The 23,569-nt window shown below is 36.9% G+C and overlaps 1 long non-coding RNA gene across 2 annotated transcripts in view; it reads right to left on the reverse strand.

Annotated features, from left to right (window-relative positions):
• LOC132483376 (uncharacterized) overlaps nucleotides 1-21,615 on the reverse strand; it is a 118,824-nt gene extending 97,209 nt beyond the window's left edge. For both annotated transcript variants that reach the window (XR_009531066.1, XR_009531063.1), the window contains exon 1: nucleotides 21,526-21,615. This is a non-coding gene — a long non-coding RNA (uncharacterized LOC132483376). The remainder of the gene's footprint in view (nucleotides 1-21,525) is intronic.
• Nucleotides 21,616-23,569: the final 1,954 nt, after the last annotated feature.

The following is a 23,569-nucleotide window of genomic DNA, read 5'->3' on the forward strand; positions in this document are numbered from 1 at the left end:
AACAGAAAAAAAATTAAAATGAAATAATAAACGAAAAACCAGACATTTAAGTAGGTGAAATCTAACCAAAAGGCAGAAATAAGGTATAATTTTAAGGCAAGAGAATTTATCCCAAAGACTCATATAAATTTTAAAATTTGGAAAAAGCAAGTAAGTTAAGAAAATTAAAATTGAAAATAGGTGTCAAATAAGCTAGGTCTAAATGGTAAAAAGTTAAGAAAGAGGTTATTAAGACGAAAAGTGGTTTTTAAGACTACAAAATAAAGTTAAATTATGTTTATTAAAAATGTAGGAATAAGTGTTTAAGTTAAAAAATAAGCAGAAAATCTAAAATATAAAAATTAAATAAATTAGAATAAAAATCAGGGGTAAACATCATAGGCGGTATTAATAATAAGTTTTAAGTCAATGTTGAAGTGCTGAACTACAGACATCAGTTTTAGATAAGGGAGATAACTCAACCACGCTGTAGGTAGGCTAGCAAAAGGAGCCCTTAGCTAGGACAGGTGCTTGGTTGAGAGGTGACCTCCCAAGTCAAGTCATCAGAAGGTGTGTCCTTCCTGAAAGAGCAGAGCTATGCAAATTCTTTAGCCTATATTTTTAGTTAAGGGGCTCACTCTTGTTAGAAGCATTCACAATTATAAACAAAATTGTGATAAACATTTGTGTATCTACATCTTTACACACATTAAAAAATTTTTTTTAGGAAAAAGTACTGAAAGTTTAGTAGGTTAAAGTATATACACATTTAAAAAAGGTTCTTAATGACACATAGTGTCAATATGTCCTCCTGTGGCTGGGAGCAATTTGTATTTAAACTAACAGTACATAAAACATTGATTTCACTTCTCCCTTGTCTAACCCTGGTATTATACACTGTTTTCTTTGGTAATCTGATAGTTGAAAAATATCTTGTTTAAAATTGTATTTCTTTGACTCTTATTGAGATTGAGCCAATTCTTATGAAAGGAAAATTTATTTATTCAGAACTTTTCCCTTCCTCTTTTCTCGGGCTGCTAATCTTGATATAAGTACTAGGATATTTCTCACAAGAACCATAACGTAATTGGCAAATAACTTTGGAGTAGTCACTACATACAAAACATGTTTGTTCATATTCCTTTTGTTAAACAGGTCTTTACTAAACTTCCTGTTTACTAGTTAGTTCTCAAATCTGGCTTGAGTCATAAGAAAATGTAAATAATGATTAATTAGTGACAACAGTTGTTTGAATTCCCCACATTATTTGGTAACATAAAACACGTTGACTCTTATGAACTTCCAGCTAGTTTAATTATAATTAAAAATGAGACAATAAATTAAACTCAAACTGCTCTATTGAAAAATCAAGACTAGTTGTCTTTTATGATAATCAAGTTGTATTATCAACTTTGGGTTTAAAAAAAATTTTTTTTGTATTATCAGAACTTGAAAATTAAAACAAAGTGACAAAATTAATATGATACTTAAGTTATAGGTAATATACTATGCAATGCAAATTTTATTTTCTGAGTATAATTTATGAACCTACACATTTATATTCTTGTCTACTGCATACTGAGTTTTCTTTGGTTTTTAAAATGTTTTCTTACCACCCATTTAGAGGATACTGAGTTTTCAGAAGATAGGGTTGATAACTTCTGTATTTTAAGATCAGTGAATGAGAAAATTTAGTCTGTATATTAGAAATATTTACATCCCTCACATAAATAGTTTCAATATTGAAAAAGGAAGACAGATGTTCTCACATTTTAAAATTAGATTTCAGACAAAGATCCAGACTTCCGGGTAAGATGGTGGAAGAGTAAGACGCGGAGATCACCTTCCTCCCCACGGATACACCAGAAATACAGCTACACGTGGAACAACTCCTACAGAACACCTACTGAACGCTGGCAGAAGACCCCAGACCTGCCAAAAGGCAAGAAACTCCCCACATAACTGGGTAGGGCAAAGTGGAGAGATTCCCACACAAAGGATCGGTGCCGAGTGGCACTCACCAGCCCGAGAGGCTTGTCTGCTCGCCCGCCGGGGCGGGCAGCGCTGGAAGCTGAGGCTCGGGCTTCGGTCAGAGCGCAGGGAGAGGACTGGGGCTGGCGGCGAGAACTCAGCCTGAAGGGGGCTAATGTGCCACAGCTAGCCGGGAGGGAGTCCGGGAAAACTCTGGAGCTGCCGAAGAGGCAAGAGACTGTTTCTTCCCTCTTGGTTTCCTGGTGCGTGAGGAGAGGGGATTAAGAGCGCTGCTTAAAGGGGCTCCACAGACGGGCGCGAGTCACGAATGAAAGCGCGGAGCCCAGTGACGGGCGTGGGACGCTGGGGCTGCTGCTAACTCCACCAAGAAGCCTGTGTGCGAGCACAGGTCACTGTCCACACCGCCCTTCTGGGAGCCTGTGCAGCCCGCCACTGCTGGGGTCCCAGGATCCAGGGGCGGCTTCCCTGGGAGAACGCACGGAGCGCCTCGGGCTGGTGCAACGTCACGCCGACCTCTGCCACTGCAGGCTCGCCCCGCACTCCGTGCCCCTCCCTCCCGCCCGGCCTGAGTGAGCCAGAGTCCCCGAAGAGGCTGCTCCTTTAACACTCTCCTGTCTGAGCGAAGAACAGACGCCCTCCGGCGACCTACACGCAGAGGCGGGGCCAAATCCAAAGCTGAGACCCAGGAGCTGTGAGAACAAAGAAGAGAAAGGGAAACCTCTCCCAGCAGCCTCAGAAGCAGCGGATTAAAGCTCCACAATCAACTTGATGTACCCTGCATCTGTGGAATACATGAATAGACAACAAATCATCCCAAATTGAGGAGCCAGGAGTCAGTGCTGTGCCTCTGAGGTGGGAGAGCCAACTTCAGGACACTGGTCCACAAGAGACCTCCCAGCTCCACATAATATCAAACGGCAAAAATCTTCCAGAGATCTCCATCTCAACACCAGCACCCAGCTTCACTCAACGACTAGCAAGCTACAGTGCTGGACACCCTATGCCAAACAACTAGCAACACAGGATCACAACACCACCCATTAGCAGAGAGGTGACCTAAAATCATAAAAAGTCCGCAGACACCCCAAAACACACCACCACACGTGGACCTGCCCACCAGAAAGACAAGATCCAGCCTCATCCACCAGAACACAGGCACTAGTCCCCTCCACCAGGAAGCCTACACAACCCACTAAACCAACCTTAGCCACTGGGGACAGACACCAAAAACAACGGGAACTACGAACCTGCAGCCTGCAAAAAGGAGACCCCAAACACAGTAACATAAGCAAAATGAGAAGACAGAAAAACACACAGCAGGAGAAGGAGCAAGATAAAAACCCACCAGACCTAACAAATGAAGAGGTAATAGGCAGTCTACCTGAAAAAGAATTCAGAATAATGATGGTAAAGATGATCCAAGATTCTATTTCCCAGATCCAAAATCTTGGAAATAAAATAGACAAAATGCAAGAAACAGTTAACAAGGACCTAGAAGAACTAAAGTTGAATCAAGCATCAATTAAAAACACAATAAATGAAATAAAAAATACTCTAGATGGGATCAATAGCAGAATAACTGAGGCAGAAGAACGGATAAGTGAGGTGGAAGATAAAATAGTGGAAATAACTGCTGCAGAGCAAAATAAAGAAAAAAGAATGAAAAGAACAGAGGACAGTCTCAGAGACCTCTGGGACAACATTAAACGCACCAACATTCAAATTATAGGGGTTCCAGAAGAAGAGAAAGAAAAAGGGACTGAGAAAATATTTGAAGAGATTATAGTAGAAAACTTCCCTAATATGGGAAAGGAAATAGTTAATCAAGTCCAGGAGGCACAGAGAGTCCCATACAGAATAAATCCAAGGAGAAATACACCAAGACACATACTAATCAAACTGTCAAAAATTAAACACAAAGAAGTCATATTAAAAGCAGCAAGGCAAAAACAACAAATAACACACAAGGGAATCCCCATCAGGATAACAGCTGATCTCTCAGCAGAAACTCTACAAGCCAGAAGGGAGTGGCAGGACATAATTAAAGTGATGAAGGAGAAAAACCTGCAACCAAGATTACTCTAACCAGCAAGGATCTCATTCATATTTGATGGAGAAATTAAAACGTTTACAGACAAACAAAAGCTGAGAGAGTTCAGCACCACCAAACCAGCTTTACAACAAATGCTAAAGGAACTTCTCTAGGCAAGAAACACAACAGAAGGAAAAGACCTACAATAACGAACCCAAAACAATTAAGAACATGGGAATAGGAACATACATATCGATAATTACCTTAAATGTCAATGGACTAAATGCTCCCACCAAAAGACACAGACTGGCTGAATGGATATAAAAACAAGATTGGTATATATGCTGTCTACAAGAGACCCACTTCAGAACTAGGGACACATACAGACTGAAAGTGAGGGGATGGAAAAAGATATTCCATGCAAATGGAAATCAGAATAAAGCCGGAGTAGCAATTTTCATATCAGAGAAAATAGACTTTAAAATAAAGACTATTACAAGAGACAAAGAGGGACACTACATAATGATCAAGGGATCAATCCACAAAGAAGATATAATAATTGTAAATATTTATGCACCCAACAAAGGAGCACATCAATACATAAGGCAAATGCTAACAGCCAAAAAAGGGGAAATCGACAGTAACACGATCATAGTAAGGGACTTTAACACCCCACTTTCACCAATGGAAAGATCATCCAAAATGAAAATAAATAAAGAAACACAAGCTTTAAATGATACATTAAACAAGATGGACTTAATTGATATTTATAGGACATTCCATCCAAAAACAAAAGAATACACATTTTTCTCAAGTCCTCATGGAACATTCTCCTGGATAGATCATATCTTGGGTCACAAATCAAGCCTTGGTAAATTTAAGAAAATTGAAATTTTATCAAGTATCTTTTCTGACCACAATGCTATGAGACTAGATATCAATTACAGCAAAAGAGCTGTAAAAAATACAAACACATGGAGGCTAAACAATACACTACTTAATAACAAAGTGATCACTGAAGAAATCAAAGAGGAAATTAAAAAATACCTAGAAACAAATGACAATGGAGACACGACAACCCAAAACCTATGGGATGCAACAAAAGCAGTTCTAAGAGGGAAATTTATAGCAATACAATCCCACCTTAAGAAACAGGAAATATCTCGAATAAACAACCTAACCTTGCACCTAAAGCAATTAGAGAAAGAAGAACAAAAACATCCCAATGTTAGCAGAAGGAAAGAAATCATAAAGATCAGTTCAGAAATAAATGAAAAAGAAATGAAGGAAACGATAGCAAAGATCAATAAAACTAAAAGCTGGTTCTTTGAGAAGATAAACAAAATTGATAAACCATTAGCCAGACTCATCAAGAAAAAAAGGGAGAAGACTCAAATCAATAGAATTAGAAATGAAAACGGAGAAGTAACAACTGACACTGCAGAAATACAAAAGATCATGAGAGATTACTATAAGCAACTCTATGCCAATAAAATGGACAACCTGGAAGAAATGGACAAATTCTTAGAAATGCACAACCTGCCAAGACTGAATCAGGAAGAAATAGAAAAAAATAACAGACAATCCCAAGCACTGAAATTGAAACTGTGATAAAAAATCTTCCAACAAACAAAAGCCCAGGACCAGATGGCTTCACAGGTGAATTCTATCAAGCATTTAGAGAAGAGCTAACACCTATCCTCTCAAACTCTTCCAAAATATAGCAGAGTGAGGAACACTCCCAAACTCATTCTACGAGGCCACCATCACCTTGATACCAAAACCAGACAAGGATGTCACAAAGAAAGAAAACTACAGGCCAATATCACTGATGAACATAGATGCAAAAATCCTCAACAAAATACTAGCAAACAGAATCCAACAGCACATTAAAAGGAACATACACCATGATCAAGTGGGGTTTATTCCAGGAATGCAAGGATTCTTCAATATATGCAAATCAATCAACGTGATACACCATATTAACAAATTGAAGGAGAAAAACCATATGATCATCTCAATAGATGCAGAGAAAGCTTTTGACAAAATTCAACACCCATTTATGATAAAAACCCTGCAGAAAGTAGGCCTAGAGGGAACTTTCCTCAACATAATAAAGGCCATATATGACAAACCCACAGCCAGCATCGTCCTCAATGGTAAAAAGCTGAAACCATTTCCACTAAGATCAGGAACAAGACAAGGTTGCCCACTCTCACCACTCTTATTCAACATAGTTTTGGAAGTTTTAGCCACAGCAATCAGAGAAGAAAAGGAAATAAAAGGAATCCAAATCGGAAGAGAAGAAGTAAAGCTGTCACTGTTTGCAGATGACATGATACTATACATAGAGAATCCTAAAGATGCTACCAGAAAACTACTAGAGCTAATCAATGAATTTGGTAAAGTAGCAGGATACAAAATTAATGCACTCAAATCTCTGACATTCCTATATACTAATGATGAAAAATCTGAAATTGAAATCAAGAAAACACTCCCATTTACCATTGCAACAAAAAGAATAAAATATCTAGGAGTAAACATAAGGAGAGAAAAGACTTGTATGCAGAAAATTATAAGACACTGATGAAAGAAATTAAAGATGATACAAATAGATGGAGAGATATACCATGTTCTTGGATTGGAAGAATCAACATTGTGAAAATGACTCTACTAACCAAAGCAATCGATAGATTCAATGCAATCCCTATCAAACTACCACTGGCATTTTTCACAGAACTAGAACAAAAAATTTCACAATTTGTATGGAAACACAAAAGACCCCGAATAGCCAAAGCAATCTTGAGAACGAAAAATGGAGCTGGAGGAATCAGGCTCCCTGACTTCAGACTATACTACAAAGCTACAGTAATCAAGACAGTATGGTACTGGCACAAAAACAGAAAGATAGATCAATGGAACAGGATAGAAAGCCCAGAGATAAACCCACGCACATATGGTCACCTTATCTTTGATAAAGGAGGCAGGAATGTACAGTGGAGAAAGGACAGCCTCTTCAATAAGTGGTGCTGGGAAAACTGGATAGGGACATGTAAAAGTATGAGATTAGATCACTCCCTAACACCATACACAAAAATAAGCTCAAAATGGATTAAAGACCTAAATGTAAGGCCAGAAACTATCAAACTCTTAGTGGAAAACATAGGCAGAACACTCTATGACATAAATCACAGCAAGATCCTTTTGGACCCACCTCCTAGAGAAATGGAAATAAAGACAAAAATAAACACATGGGACCTAATGAAACTTAAAAGCTTTTGCACAGCAAAGGAAACCATAAACAAGACCAAAAGACAACCCTCAGAATGGGAGAAAATATTTGCAAATGAAGCAACTGACAAAGGATTAATCTCCAAAATTTATAAGCAGCTCATGCAGCTCAATAGCAAAAAAACAAACAACCCAATCCAAAAATGGGCAGAAGACCTAAATAGACATTTCTCCACAGAAGATATACAGACAGCCAACAAACACATGAAAGGATGCTCAACATCTTTACTCATTAGAGAAATGCAAATCAAAACTCCAATGAGATATCATCTCACACCAGTCAGAATGGCCATCATCAAAAAATCTAGAAACAATAAATGCTGGAGAGGGTGTGGAAAAAAGGGAACACTCTTGCACTGCTGGTGGGAATGTGAATTGGTACAGCCACTATGGAGAACGGTATGGAGGTTCCTTAAAAAACTACAAATAGAACTACCATATGACCCAGCAATCCCACTACTGGGCATATACCCTGAGAAAACCATAATTCAAAAAGAGACATGTACCAAAATTTTCATAGCAGCCCTATTTACAATAGCCCGGAGATGGAAACAACCTAAGTGTCCATCATCGGATGAATGGGTAAAGAAGATGTGGCACATATATACAATGGAATATTACTCAGCCATAAAAAGAAATGAAATTGAGCTATTTATAATGAGGTGGATGGACCTAGAGTCTGTCATACAGAGTGAAGTAAGTCAGAACGAGAAAGACAAATACTGTGTGCTGACACATATATATGGAATTTAAGGGAAAAAAATGTCATGAAGAACATAGGGGTAAGACAGGAATAAAGACACAGACCTACTAGAGAATGGATTTGAGGATATGGGGAGGGGGAAGGGTAAGCTGTGGCAAAGTGAAAGAGCGGCATGGACATATATACACTACCAAACGTAAGGTAGATAGCTAGTGGGAAGCAGCCGCATAGCACAGGGAGATCAGCTCGGTGCTTTGTGACCGCCTGGAGGGGTGGGATAGGGAGGGTGGGAGGGAGACGCAAGAGGGAGGGGATATGGGAACATATGTATATGTATAACTGATTCATTTTGTTATAAAGCAAAAAATAAAAAATAAATAAATAAATAAATAAATAAAATTAAATTTCAGATTGCAACATATATAACTACAGGAAAGGTTTAAAATTTCTTAGAGAAAATAATAATTACAGAACATTTGGTCAAAATTTTCAAGTAGCTTATATGTTTGTGGCAATTGTTCAAAATGTTTAAAACTGTTTGGAAACCCTAAAAAACTTCAAGATTAAAATTTCATTAGATAGTATTTTAGGATTTTTTTCCCTTGCTTTTAATAGAGTTTATTGAATAACTTTCAGCACGCAAAGAGACATTAAAGTGTAAATCTAAGACTTTAATTTTGGCAAAATGGTTGACCAGTCTAGCAGAAACCACCCCCCCCCCAACATCAAATGCCTGAAATAATTGGTTAAATGTTAAAAAATGTTTTTAAAATCATTGCTAATGTGGTAGTAAATTAAGAAAAAACATTAGAGGGCAGAATTGACAAAAACCACAAATCCAGAGCAGTAAGTGAGCACTGGAGTCAGTATTTGCCTGGAGAAAACCTGACAATTGTCAGTAAACTTGGGCCTGGATTTTAAAGTCACGTGCACCCACGAAGCTGGAGGCAAAGCATGGGTCTGAGTGTCCTAGAAGGCTGGGTCAGAGATAACCTCAAAAATCTGAGACATCACTTCCCAGAGGACAATAAACTCAGTGACTGAAAAAAAGAGGCGAAATCCCCTTTCAGTGGAAGATGTTGAGAGTACTTGCTTGTCTAGCCTTGTGTATTATGATTTTTAATATTTTATGATGCTTTGATATCTTGGGGCCTTGCTGATTTGGGAGAGACTGCCCTACCCAGGGGTACCTAATTCCTAGAGTTAGCAAACAACTACCTGTGAGCATGCCTTTCATATGCAACACAAATAATCCTGCGTGCATATCCTCAGCCACCTCTTTTAGGTAACTCTCACATACCAACTTAAGATTCCTTTTGCCCTACATCACCCCAAGACCATGGATATGGAGCATTAATTCATACTACTGTGTGACTTAAAACCCAAGCCAATAATTAAGTCAAAGTGATTCTGGATTGGCAGTGACCCGAAGAGCCCAGCAAAAGAAAGCACAAATCTGCTATGGAGGAAAGAAAACACAATTTTTAAACATTTCTCAGAGTTCCAAAGAATATCATCCCCTAATAAAAATATTAAAAACATGAAGAATAAGCTGTAAGCAAGGTTAACAGAAACAGAATGTTATGAACCATATTTGCAAAGCCTGTAGATATTGTAATAATCAGAAGAATATAAATGAGTATTTTTTAATTCCAAAAGGTAAAAGAGTGAATCAAAAATATAAACAAAGACCAAATTACCATCAATTAAGAACCAAACAGAAGTTGTAAAAATTAAAATATAAAATTAGATTAAAAAACTTGATTGATGGATAAAATAACACATTACACAGTTGAAGAAAGCATCATTAAATGATACAAAGAAATTACCCAGGATGCAGCAAAGAAAGAAAAGGAAGGAAAATATGAAAGAGAGGACAGAGGGAAGAGTTCCCAGATACTCCTAATTATAGTTCCAGAATAATAAAATATAAAGATGGTGAGAAGAAAATATTTGAAGAGATAATTGCCATTTCAGATACACCAATATCAAATTCAGGAAACTCAATGAATCCCAAGGAGGTAAATAAAAACAAACATACACCTAGACATAGTGAAATTAAGATATTAATGAAGAAGAGATATTTAAAGTATTAGAGAGTAAAATAGAAAAATCACAAAGGATGAACAATTAGATTAAAAATTGATTACTCAGCAGTAGAAACTGAAGCCAGAAAATAGTGAAATAATATATTCTAAATACTGAGAGAAAATGATTGGTACCATAGAATTACAGATGAAACAGAACTTTCTTTTATAAATGAGATGTACATAGGTATTTTACATAAGAAAAAGAATACAAGTTACTGGTTGGTAATATGAAGTCTTATCTACTTTAGAATATAAATCTCTTAATCAATATAAGCTCTCCTTTCCCCAGAGTCCAGCGACTTGGAAATTGTGCTTAATGATGGGAGTGGAAAAAATCTCTCATAACCCTGTGTCTTTTCAAGCCCTTCGTCCACTGGTGCTGAGGCAGGGAGGAAGAGTCAAAATGTGTAAATACGCAACTGCCTATGGATAATTGGCTGACATTTACTTTGTTAGCTGAAACTGCTCTCCCATTACTTAAACTAATCCTCCACTGGTGGATTGCTCTTCACTTTCTGTCACTTGCAGCTACTTCTCTGTGGTAGGCATCTAAGTGCTGGTTTTCTTATGGGCAGAAATTTGCTAGTTCTTTGAAGGGCTCTAAGGGACTCTTACCCTTTGTAGTCTGGCTTGGGAAAGTCAGCTGATGCTTAACCACCTATTATTCCTCATTTCTGCTAGGGGAAGTTTGCTTCATTACCTCTTGTGGTTGGGGATTCCTATCCTAGTTTGTAGGTCTCTTAGGGAGTGCTAGTAAAATAACTCAATGTCTAACCTACACTCACAGTGACTGTGGGAAACAAAGATATCCTTTTCACACCACACAGTGGGAGTACAGGCTGTGCCCCCTTGTGGTTCTCTCCTCATTATGTCTTGCTCTTCTCTTCTCTCATCAGCAGCTTTAAATCTAGGATACCAAATGCTCAGCTGCTTCAGTAGCTTAGTAGCTCATAGTTTTTTGCTTTTAGAATTTGACATTACTTGACATTAGAATGTGGATTTGGGCACTAATTCTGGGAAAATAGGAAGATATGCTTGCATTACTCGGTGTTAGACTGTGGACCCTAAGGCCTTAATCCTGGGACAGTAAGAAAGTTTTCAACTGGTGCTCTGCCAACACCATGTTATAACAACATATCATCAAAGACATAAATTGTCTTTTGCATAAAGATTATGCAAACATCATTGAAGATCATTGAATTCTCTGCACTACATTAGAAATTAATTTTTGTAGTGATACAAGTTTTAAAATATGGACAACTGTGTTTTTTTGGTGATAACAGCAAACTATAAATAGCATTAGAAATACACAATGAAGGTAAAGTATGTGAAGGTAAATATGGATAAGAAAGCATTGTGGTTTGCAGAATTGTCCAGAATGAACAGTATATAGAGCTACTCAACCTGAGAACTTTCAGGGTACTAATTTCCTTTATAAATTCAATTTCATACTTCTGAGACTTATTCTGAGTCCTAAACTACATAACACTCTATTCTTAGTCAGATTAGTACAGTAATAATAAAAAATTTGGGTGTGTATGCAAAATGTTTTAATCTAGTCTTTCTACAAATGAGTATAAGAAAAAGGCAAGTTCTTTCTACCCAGAATATTCAGCCAAGGTATAATTAAATGAAAAGTTGAGCCAAGGCCCTGCCTTCTCATCTGATGGTCAAAGATCAGTTGAGTTTGTTTTTATTTAATATTTATTTCTTTATAAATTCTTACTGATTTTATACTAAGTTATTTTCAGACTTTTGTCCTTCAAGGAAAACTCAAATCCCTGTCACATCTAGCCTCTTTCAAACTTTAGGGAAAAAAAACAATTTAAGAAATCCTAACTTAAAGGTATGACAATAGGCTTATCCATTGATACGCTTCTTAATAATTAAAAAGCAAAGAGTAGTTGTAATGAATGAAGATTGATTCTGATGTAATGCTCAGCATATGTCTATGAATGAATTTAGCACACTTGTAGTTGATGTGATTAGGAGAAATGACAGCTCTTAGAAATACAGCTAAGGCTTATGAACTGACTCTTTTTCTGATGCAACACCTTGAGGTCTCTAGGGAGACTTGATCATAAACATCTGCATCATATGAATGGCAGCTGGCTGAATGAAATTTGGCAATAATTGGTCTGTACCTAATGTTTCCATATACAGTTAAAATAAAGAGCAATACTTTTCATAAATCCACAAAGCCACTCTCTGAAAAAAGATGAAATTTTTTTTTTTTTTTTTTTTTTTTTTTTTTTTTTTTGCAGTACGCGGTCCTCTCACTGTTGTGGCCTCTCCCCTTACGGAGCACAGGCTCCGGATGCGCAGGCTCAGCGTCCATGGCTCACGGGCCCAGCCGCTTCGCGGCATGTGGGATCATCCCAGACCGGGGCACGAACCCGTGTCCCCTGCATCGGCAGGCGGACTGTCAACCACTGCGCCAGCAGGGAATCCCAAGAAAATTTTTTTTTAAATTTCATTTTATGGAAGAAATATATCTTCAAGATATACTCTCAGAACTTCATTTTGGAAATGTCTGTTACCTTATAATGATTCAAAACAAACATAAATGAAATGGTTCCTTCATTTACTATTTTTAAAAAGTAATTAACTGGTTAAGATGCATAAGAAAGAATATGTCCTCTGACGTCTTTCCCAAGCCACCTATTTAAAAATCCTATGATTTATAGAAAAGAGCTAACCTTAATTAAAGTTCCTTAAGTTGCATTCTTCAGTTTTGAATATATGAGAGGAAAAGGCAGAATATTTTATTGGCAGGGACTATTGTTTCTAATTTTCCCTTCTTTTTGAGAAAACTCTACTGCTGCAAATGATTTGTTCCAATATGCTAAGAAAAATTGCTGTTATAAAGTTTCACTTTTGTAAGCTATTTTTGCCCTTTTAACATTTTCATCATTTTGAATAAGCTAAAATATACTTCATTATGTTATTTGTGAACATACTTTTCTCTTCCAATATTCAATATGCATTAATGATGCAAGCAGACACTTCTTGTGTCCTCTGGTGTCACTCTCCCTGCCTCTTATAATCACATGGAATAGTTTAATATATAATCTAATGTCAATATAATGACTTCTGATATTCTTTTTCTCTAAAATATTCCAGAACTTCTTGAAATATAGATGACTTTACCTCATAAGATTGGAAAAATAAGAATGGGTTTGACATATCTTAATGTTATCAAAAACAAGGATGCTTTCAGAAATATCTGAGGTAGTACAAAAAAAGGCAAAGAGGGTAGTTTGTAAGAGGTTTTCCCATGCCCAGGATATCAAATTTAACATCAAAAACATCAAAAATCAAAAGGGAAAAAAATGATTACAGTCGATTTGACCAGGTTAAGTATGTTAAAGAAGACATGATTCTGTGATGAAACTAAAATAGCACAAGTTAAAAAGTGGTTGCAATGCTCATATAGGCTTCCATTGATTCTATAAAAATAAAATATATTAACCTCAATTATTTGAGACATACACTGAAGTTTTGATCAAATATAAGCTTTTAAATTACAGAGGTTGATCCCTCTTTGCTTTTTTAATGGAGATAAAAATTCTGAGACAGACTATGTAAAAGATGGGAAAACTATCTCACTTTCAAGGTGGGGAAATGTATTTGAGTTAGACAGTAAAAATAAAATGTCAGCGAATCAAAGGAAAAGAGTATAGATCAACAAGACCCTGTAAAAAACAGGAAAAAATAATAAGCAGGAAACTACAGAACGCTTGTATTTTAATAACACAAAAGTGAGGCCAACCAAGAATACAGAAGGAATTTGACCAGGTAGCATCTGTTTTAAGGAAACAAATTGTGCATTTAGGTTGCCCTGGCAGCAGGTGTGTCTTCTTATGCCAAGACATTATAATGAGAAAATCACATGAACTTAAAGTGAATTACAAATAGAGGTGGCCCTATCTCCCTTGGAAATAGGTATGGAAAAAGAGTTTGGAACAGGTGTATGACATCAACTAAAGATGAAATCATGAGAGTGAAAATTTGAATGATGTCCCAGGGGGAGAAGTTGAGCCTGTATGCTCACAAGTTTCTGAGTGTGGCACAAACCTGTTGTTTTTTCCTACTGATTTCGGTTGAAGTCAGGGAAAATAAATAATATACACACCTATTCACATCATTAGAATCACTGCTGGGAAGGAACCTTGGACTGGGAAACTGTGGAAGATCATTTTTCTGGTTGTCTGTGTAAGGTGGTTTTGGACCCAAACTACTGTAGCAGTCTGGGCTCTGGGTGACTCTCCTGGCTCTAATTAACACACGGAGTCTGGATGTGTCTCTCGCATGTAATGATTCCACTTTTGTTAGATTTCTGTCAATAACAGAAACACAGTGTTTTTTGAGTCTACCACATTTCACTGAAGGCAGCACTAGTACTAGAAAGTTCTTCCTTATATTGAACTAACACTTGCCTCTCAGTAATTTCAGTCTGTTAGTCCTAGGTTTGCTTTAGAGAGTCACCTATGCAGTTTTAAAAACATTTTAATCTAGTCATGAGCTCTAATGAATGAGTTTAAGCTAATGCCTCTTTAAAAAAAATAATTAAAAAAATAATTAATTAATAATTTTTGGGCTGTGTTGGGTCTTCATTGCTGCATGCGGGCTTTCTCTAGTTGCAGCCAGCGGGAGCTACCCTTCACTGCGGTGAGCGGGCTTCTCATTGCGGTGGTTTCTCTTGTTGTGGAGCACGGGCTCTAGGCACGCGAGCTTCAGTAGTTGTGGTTGTCCGGCTCTAGAGCACAGGCTCAGTAGTTCTGGCGCAGGAGCTTAGTTGCCCCACGGTATGTGAGATCCTCCCTAACCAGGGTTCAAACCCGTGTCCCCTGCATTGACAGGCAGATTCTTAACCACTGCACCACCAGGGAAGTCCCTATAATGCCTCTTAAAATGTGCTTAACAATGATATGCCTCCTAGTAATGTACTTCTGTTATTAACCATAATAAATAAGAAGAATATACTTCTCTTATTTACAATAATGATAATAATATGATTTGTTATTATGCACACACTTCTTTATATTTTATAAACAAATAGGAACAGCAACATTCCCTGCGTGTGGGTCTCTCCAGGCTGGAGAATAAGTGTGACGTACTGAAAGGAGAAGAGTGGTTGAACTCATCGTTTGACTGATTTCAGACTTTTTATTGTTTAATGTTCTGTTAACTACCTACAGCTAAAGGATGAGATGAGACTCAGATGAGACTCCTGAGGGATTTGTCAAGCTCAAGGAAATTAATGACATCTATTTTTAAACATTATGATCTGTGAAAAATCAGTTTTGCCTTTTACCGTCTTACTTTGATTTAGTCTAAACTTCTCTTTTTGTAGGAAATTAAGGCCCTGTACGAATGGTTGGTCTAAGAGAACACAGCTTTCCTACAAAGTTCTTATGTTTTTCATCTTGCAAAAACCCCAAAAGACCAAAAAATTAAAGAGCTGGATCTGAGTAATATTTTTTTGTGTGTTTTTTCTCTGTAGAGGACACACACCAGCAATGTGAAGCTTCTAGCTACCTATTTTCCTTCCACTTATGTATCAAGATTGGTTTTCTCATTCAGAGAAGTCAGTAAAATAAATAAAATGAAGTTACCAATGTTTTTATGAAATAGGCATTTCCTCTCTTTTCACACACAATTATAGGAAGTTCATTTAGTAACACTGGTTAAATTTTTGATTCCTGGAGAATTTCTAAGATGACACATATTGTGAATGTGTGGTGAGAACAGGTGAATGGTTTTAGCATGGCAAATTCGATCATATTGCTCATTATTTATAAGATACACTCAATCTTAAAGGATACTTCAAGGTTTTAAAATAGTAAGAGTATCAGTAGTACATTTTGTAAGATAAAGAGATATTAGAACATTTGAACAATAGTTCAAATTTGTTCAAGTTCCTTCACTCTTTGAAATTGAGATAATAGACTTTGGAAGTCAGATTTCAGAAATTTATATTTTGCATGTAAATAGTATACAAAATACTTTTTTAATATAAGAGGAAAAACAAGTAATGATAGGGAAAATTTTCAAGGATTTACTTAGCAGTATTTCACAAGCATGTACAGCATCAAAATCAGCGGATGAAATGTCTCAGCTCAAAGCCATCTTACAAAGACATTTTAAAGATGTCAAAAGAGAAAGATGTTATAAAGGGCAAATAAATTAAGAAGTAAATTAGCATTAATAACAAATTATAAGGAAATTAGAATATTTTCATATTGACCAAAAATCCCAAAATTATTTAAGAATTTTAAAGGAAACAAAATAATTCATGGTGGAAAAAATAGTCAAATGATGTTTAGAGGGAAAAGGAGGACTACAATGTATTAATAATCTAAAGTTTATTGAAACCATAACTTTGTTTTTAATAGGAAGGTTTAGGTGAAATTTAGAGGTAGAACTAGGTAATTCATAAAATAACTATGGTTTCTTTAAATTTATCAGTCAATTTAAGACAGTTTAGAATAATTCAAAATATATTCTACTGAAATTATCCCATAACACAGCCTATTAGGTAATATGACAAATGTGTCATGCTGGAAGTTAGTAAGATATAATTTAATAAACTACTTCTTGCTGGAAAGAATTAATGCAGTTTAATAGAAAATGGTGATTCATCTTTTTGTTCATAAGTACTTAAATCTTACATTGATTTTACTTACAAAAATGATCATAAATATAAAAATATTGAAAATTCAGGCAAACAAATATTTAACAATTCATAATCTATAAAGCAGAGACTTGCTTATTGTTTTATTATTCAGGGTAATAATGTGAATCCACTTAAAACTAGTTAATAACCTGTTAGTATATGCCTTTTTCCACTAGAAAATATAACAAGACAAATTTTTGAGCTGCAAATACATTTCCTCATTTAATGGCTAGTAATAGCTATAATTAGCTCTGAAACCATAATTCAAGCAAACATTATACGATTATATGATTATAATTAAATATACAAATATATACACAAAGATATTTGTAAATCTGGCAATAATAAATAAAGTTATCTTTTTTGAATATCATTACTACCTTTGACTGTAGGTAAAAATACAAATTTCAATCAGTAGTCTTTGTCACTCTTAGATTAGGTTGGAACATAAGTGACAATTTGGCATAGCATATCCTAATGTGAAAGTTTGCTCAAAGACTTTTTAAAAGATAGGTGCACAGAACTAACATACGTTAATATTAAATTTCAACAAGTGGGTTTGTTTAGTTTTTAGAGATATTAAATACAATATATTTATTGAAAGATGGGGAAGGAAAGGTAAGCATGAGAAAGGGAAAAGAGCCAAAGAGGAGTGGTAGATAGACAAATAGGCAGAAGAAGAGTGGCAGTGGTGGAGTGGGGCAGGACAGAGAAGCAGAAGGATAGTCACTGCAAAGATGAGAATGACAGAAAGGGATCTGAGGGGAATTCTCATTTTCTTAGTAGAGTATCATATAATCAGAAAGCCATACATGCATATATGCATGCCTTTTTATTTCAGTTTATATTTATTAGCAATTTTGGTTAGAATTGAGTTTTAATTGTGATTATTAGACATGAATCAATTGTGAATGAAATGTATATACAGATTTAATTGCACTTACCACTCAGTATATCATTCACATTGCCTCAGTTTCATGATTTAATTTTAAAGGCCATAGATTTAAATAATTAAAAATTAGTTACATACAATTTCAGCCAGTTGAAAGAAACCTGTTGGCATGACACCTGGTGGCAGTCATCTGTAACATGTAATTGGAGAGATGTTTATTTAGGTTCCACTAATTTCCACATGCTAGTTAACATGGTAGAAAAATGATTAAAATATCGAGTGATTATATTAGGCGTTTTTTGTCCTCTGTTCAATGTTAATTAAATACTACAGTGTGCAAGACACTTTGCTAGGTATGTAATGGTTTTATTACTGGTTTTGGGTAAATATCTGGGAGTGGAATTGCTGTCATAGGGTAAGCATGTAGTAGACATTCCTACTGTCAACGAAAATAAAATAATGCAGGAGGCTGCAGATAAGAAAATAGTTTATTTGGGGTCTTGATGAAACCATATACAACCCCCTATGTCCCCATCTTTTGAAATAAAAGGCTTTTGACTTAGTCTCTCAGGTTTTCCCTGAGTCTCAAAAGCTGGTTTAAGAGTAAATGATCAGGAAATGTGAAGATGCAGAAACAAAGAATAGCTGTTGAGCTGGGAAACAGGTAACAATTTAGATGATAAATCAGCCACGTAGCAGAGTCACTGAACTCCCAGTTTCCTCAAAGATATAAAGGCCTGACACACATTCCAAAGTTGTTTTTATAAGAACTAGACCCCTACCAGATGAAAATTGCTGACCAAAATCATGTAGACCCCAGACCAGTTGAAACTAGAAGATTGATGATGCTGGAAACTTCACCTTGATGTCAACCAATACTGGAATTGAGCACAAGATAATCAGGCACCTGCAGCCCTCTCCCTCACACTGCCTTTGAAAACCCTTCCCGGGAAGCCACTGGGGAGTTCAGGTCTTTTGAGCATGAGCTGCGCATTTTCCTTGCTTGGTGCCCTGCAAATAAACACTACTTTCCTTCACCACAACCCAGTGTCAGTATATTGGCTTTGCTGCGCTTAAGACCCAAGTCCAGATTCAGTAACATTAAGAAATGCAGTTCGGGAGACACAGATTCTGGTAACCCTGAAGGAGGGAAACTGGTGCAGTCACTATACTCAGTAATGACAATGACAAAGACAATGACTCTGATCTCTGCTCTGGAAGCTTCATGGTTGTTTTTGGGATAACAATGAAGAAATATAGAGAGTAAAAATGTATCAATTTTGCTGACAAAGATGGGTTCCTGTTTGAAACATGGTTTGCTGAGAGAGACAGAGGAGATCCTCACAGGCTGGCAGGATTTGAGAGAAGTTCACAGAAACCAGTAGCAGACATGTTGAAAGGACTGAGACATTTGTTGGCTGAGGACTGGGAGGTAGGATTGGAATGAGCAGTCCAAACGGTGCTTTTGGTTTTTGCTTTCTATTCCAGGCAAGGGAAGAAAGGGTCCAGGCATTCTTGAAATTGGGCTGTGGGTGGTAGAGAATGTTAGAAGTTTCTGTTGCTCTCTTCTCTATGCTAGATGAGAAAGAGCAGGAATTCCCAAAGGTAAGAAACAGTAGAGAGAAAGCATTAATTAGATCCCCAAACTGAAGCAAGTCTTTGGGCTTTGCAGCTGTTGAGCTGTTGGAACCTGAAAGGAGATATAGCTCACTTATGCATGCACAAACACTTTATCTGCTTCCCCCAATGGCCCACTCTTCTACCTTGATCTTGGTGACTTAAGTTTGGGGGTAGTGCTCAGGGCTTCTTGTCACCAGCAGATGGGGGTAGCTCTACACACCCATCCCTTTATGCCAGGGAACTTCAGGAGGGGAGGGATTTAAATGTTAATAATCTGTTGATCACAGGTGTCTATGTGCCTAGTTCTGGGGCAGGAAGGGGTGTGGGACTCAGAGATGGACAATAAAGGAACCAAGAATGTAAAACGTGAAGCCATGTTTCTATGTGAGAGGACATAAAGAAACAGTCCAGCCACAGCCCAGGTGCTGGGAAGTGCACAGACATGGAGTCAAAGAAAAAAAGAAGGTAAGAACCTCTCCGCTTATCCCCCTCACGACACTGTCACTGCGGCCACTTCTCCCAGTAGGGAGATAATAGGTTACCCTGGCATCTGTGACTGTAATCTTTGAAATGCTAAGTTAACTCTTAGGGCTTTGAGCAAAACTTGAAGAAAAGAAAAACAAGTTTAATAAAAAGACTGCATATTTTATTTTTACATTGCATGGGCACCTTCACAGGAAAATGAAGACCCAAGGAAGCAATCAGAGCTGGATGCTTATGTCCTGGGTTGGACAAAGTATAATAAACATTGAGGATGTGACAAGGCAAAGGGGTTTGGGCTAGGGCAGTGAATTGTGGAAAGGTGACTAGAAAGACGAGGGTTAGTTTAACAAGTTCTTTTGTACAGATTTCTTTCAGCTTTGACTTCCCATCTCTGGTGATAAGAATGTCTTCTTTCCTCCTGATACAGAGAGGGCACCTTTCACCTGAGATTTTTATCTCCTCCTTTCAGGAAGAAAAAGGAAGGTCAAAGTGTCCTGCTGGATCTGCTATTTTTAAGGTGCCTTTAACTCACTCAAAATAACCAATATTCCAAGGGGGCATATTTTGGGATGACATGCTCTGAACCCCTACATTTTGTTGCTGTTAAGCCTGAATGTGTAGTAGAAATTATGTGGTGTTACATGCTTATAATTCCCTACCTTCTTGATGCTAGAGACAGTTGATTATTCCAATCAGGGAAAACTTAAAATAGAGAAATGTTAGGGGGACATGTATTAGAGACAGAATGAGTCTCCATGACTGATGAGTTATGCTATCACTTTTGTTGAAAAGGAGTCTCTGGAAGTTCTGGGGATGGTGATATGAGAAGATACAGTTTCAGATTATTAAGTAAAATCAAGGTTTTATTTTTTTTAACCTTTGTTATGAAACTATTCTTTCTCACAGTTGTTTAGAATTTAGATGTTCAGTCAAAAGTAATCCCCAGTCATTCACAATTCTTAAGGCTGAAGAAACTTTAATTATTAAAGTATTGTTTCCAGAGCATTAATATGTCATATTGGGCTTCCCTGGTGGCGCAGTGGTTAAGAATCCTCCTGCCAATGCAGGGGACACGGGTTTGAGCCCTGGTCCAGGAAGAGCCCACATGCTGTGGAGCAACTAAGCCCATGTGCCACAGCTACTGAGCCTGAATTCTAGAGCCCATGAGCCACAACTACTGAGCCCATGCGTCTAGAGCCCATGCTCTACAACAAGAGAAGCCACCGCAGTGAGAAGCCCACCCACTGCAACAGATAGCCCCCGCTCGCCGCAACTAGAGAAAGCCCGCACCCAGCAATGAAGACCCAACACAGCCAAAAATAAATAAATTTATATAAAAAAGTCATATTAAAATTGTTTTGGGATATTTATTCTGAAAGATAAATTTTACTTTTATTTGATTCATTAGATAAGATACCCTCCATTTATAATTAACAGCTAAAGAATTTCTGCAAAGAATGAATACACAGACATTTTTAATGAGCATATGTTATTTTCTTGGACCTTTTAAGTTGGTGGGATTGATTTTATCTAAAATTGCATAACACAATTGACAAAGAATATTATAGGATTGTAGTACATTTGAGAGGAAGGAAATTTCAAATCATAGATATGAAATGGAAAGTTAAGTAAATATGTTCAAGTCTACCTAACTCCCACGGACAACATTTTCATGTCATGTGTTTTATAATATCATATCTAATCAATGAATCAATGGACTTCACAGATATGCTACGACCAATAAAATACTTAAGAAAAACTTACCTTTAAAGCAACAGAATTCTTTCTTTGCTGATTTGGAGAACTTCATAATAAGATACCCAAGGGTGTGAGATATAGTCCATTTGGCTTCATAATTCTGTGAAGACACAGAGGTTTATTTGCTATTTATATTTTTCCCTTCTATGGCTTGCTACAAAAATTATCCACAATTTAATCCCCATTTCTCCTTTCTGGAAACTCTCATTTATACTGTATTCTGTTACATTCAAAGTAGTGTTAGAATAATTATGTTGTACTCTGTTAGGTAATAAAGATAAAATTTGCTCTCAGAATTGTATGATTTTTGCTTGGTTTTTGCTGTTAACACTCTGTTCCTATAACTATACATTATTCAAGTTAGTTTTTTCTAATGCTAGAAATTTCTTCATTTCACAACAATGCTATTATTATGAGGAATAGTATTAGGGATGATTAGTTCTATTTTTCAACAGTGAAATTCCTATACAACAGTGGAAAGTGGAAACCCAAGCAAATGTAGCTGAACATATGAATATTTGTGATTATCTCATCTATTCATGCAAAAAATAAATATATATTGAACACTGACTAGGAGCCAGGCATTGTTTTACATACTGGCAATACAAATGTAGATAGAGCAGACATAAACTATTTTTGTTAAGAAGCTTACACTCTAGTGGGAAGAGCCAGAGAATAAATAAAATATGTAAGTAAAATATGAAATATATTAAAGGGTGATAAGTCTATGGAGAAAGATCAAGTAGGGGAAGAGAGTGGAGAAGAGGAGGGTGTTTTATTATTTGACTAATGGCTGTGTCTCCCAGGAGCATGCAGACTACCTGAAAACAGGGACTCTGTCTGATGTTGCTAGTCACCATATCACAGCGTTTATCATATGTGGCACTTACCAAGTGTTGAATAAATGGATGGGTAAACTTGGTGTTGAATAAGTCCTCCCCTTATCCTGATCTACTCTTTCTTTTCCACACTACTTTATATAGCATATAATTTATTTATATAGTATATAATTTATTTATTTATGTTTATTACTTATTGTTTGCATCACTTGGCTAGAATGTCACCTGCACAAGGAATAAGAATTTTTATCCATTTTCTTCACTGATGGATTTCAAGCACCAAGAACATTGCCTGCCAAGCGTGCAGTAGGATTTAACAAACATTTGTAGAACGAATGAATTTTAATAAGTAATTTCGCTAAGAGGAAACAATGAAATTACTAACTTCTGACACAAGAATTTTGCTTGCTGCTTCTGGCAAGCCAGTTTATTCCTGCCAACGACACACATTCTGATGGCTACTGACAAATTCACAGTGTATGTACTCAAGAATCCCGGGAATAAAATACTTAAGAAGCTAATCCTGATGCCAAATTCATGTACCTTGGGATATCAAATGTTATGATGTATTAACTATTTACTCATTCAACTATCAAAGGGACAGTTTCTCCTCTATTCTTAAGATTCTTAAAAGGGAAAAGTGAGGGAAAAGTATGTAAATACAGATGAAACAAGACTTGACAGCCATGGTGTGGATGTTTTTCACTGATTGAAAGGTACCACAGTTTTGTTTGTTTTGTCATTTGAATAAAATGGTTTAGATTCTTTCCCATCCAAGACACATAAGCCACATCCACAATTTATTTTCTGACAAAGCTAGGGGGATACTTATATTTCAATCCAGGGGTTTCCTTTGGTAGCCTAATAAAAGGATCAGAGGTTTTTTTTTTTTTTTTTTTTTTTTTTTTTTGCGGTATGTGGGCCTCTCACTGTTGTGGCCTCTCCCGTTGCGGAGCACAGGCTCCGGATGCGCAGGCCCAGCGGCCATGGCTCACGGGCCCAGCCGCTCCGCGGCATATGGGATCCTCCCAGACCGGGGCACGAACCCGCATCCCCTGCATCGGCAGGCGGACACCCAACCACTGCGCCACCAGGGAGGCCCAGGATCAGAGGTTTTAAAGTGGTGCCATTTACACTTGGAAAAGCCACGGGCAACTCTCAGGTTGAAAAGAAATGCAACCTGAGAATCACAGCTCAGGAAAATGACACCT

The sequence above is a fragment of the Mesoplodon densirostris genome, chromosome 1, assembly GCF_025265405.1.
Source record: "Mesoplodon densirostris isolate mMesDen1 chromosome 1, mMesDen1 primary haplotype, whole genome shotgun sequence".
Classification (NCBI taxonomy): Eukaryota; Metazoa; Chordata; class Mammalia; order Artiodactyla; family Ziphiidae; genus Mesoplodon; species Mesoplodon densirostris.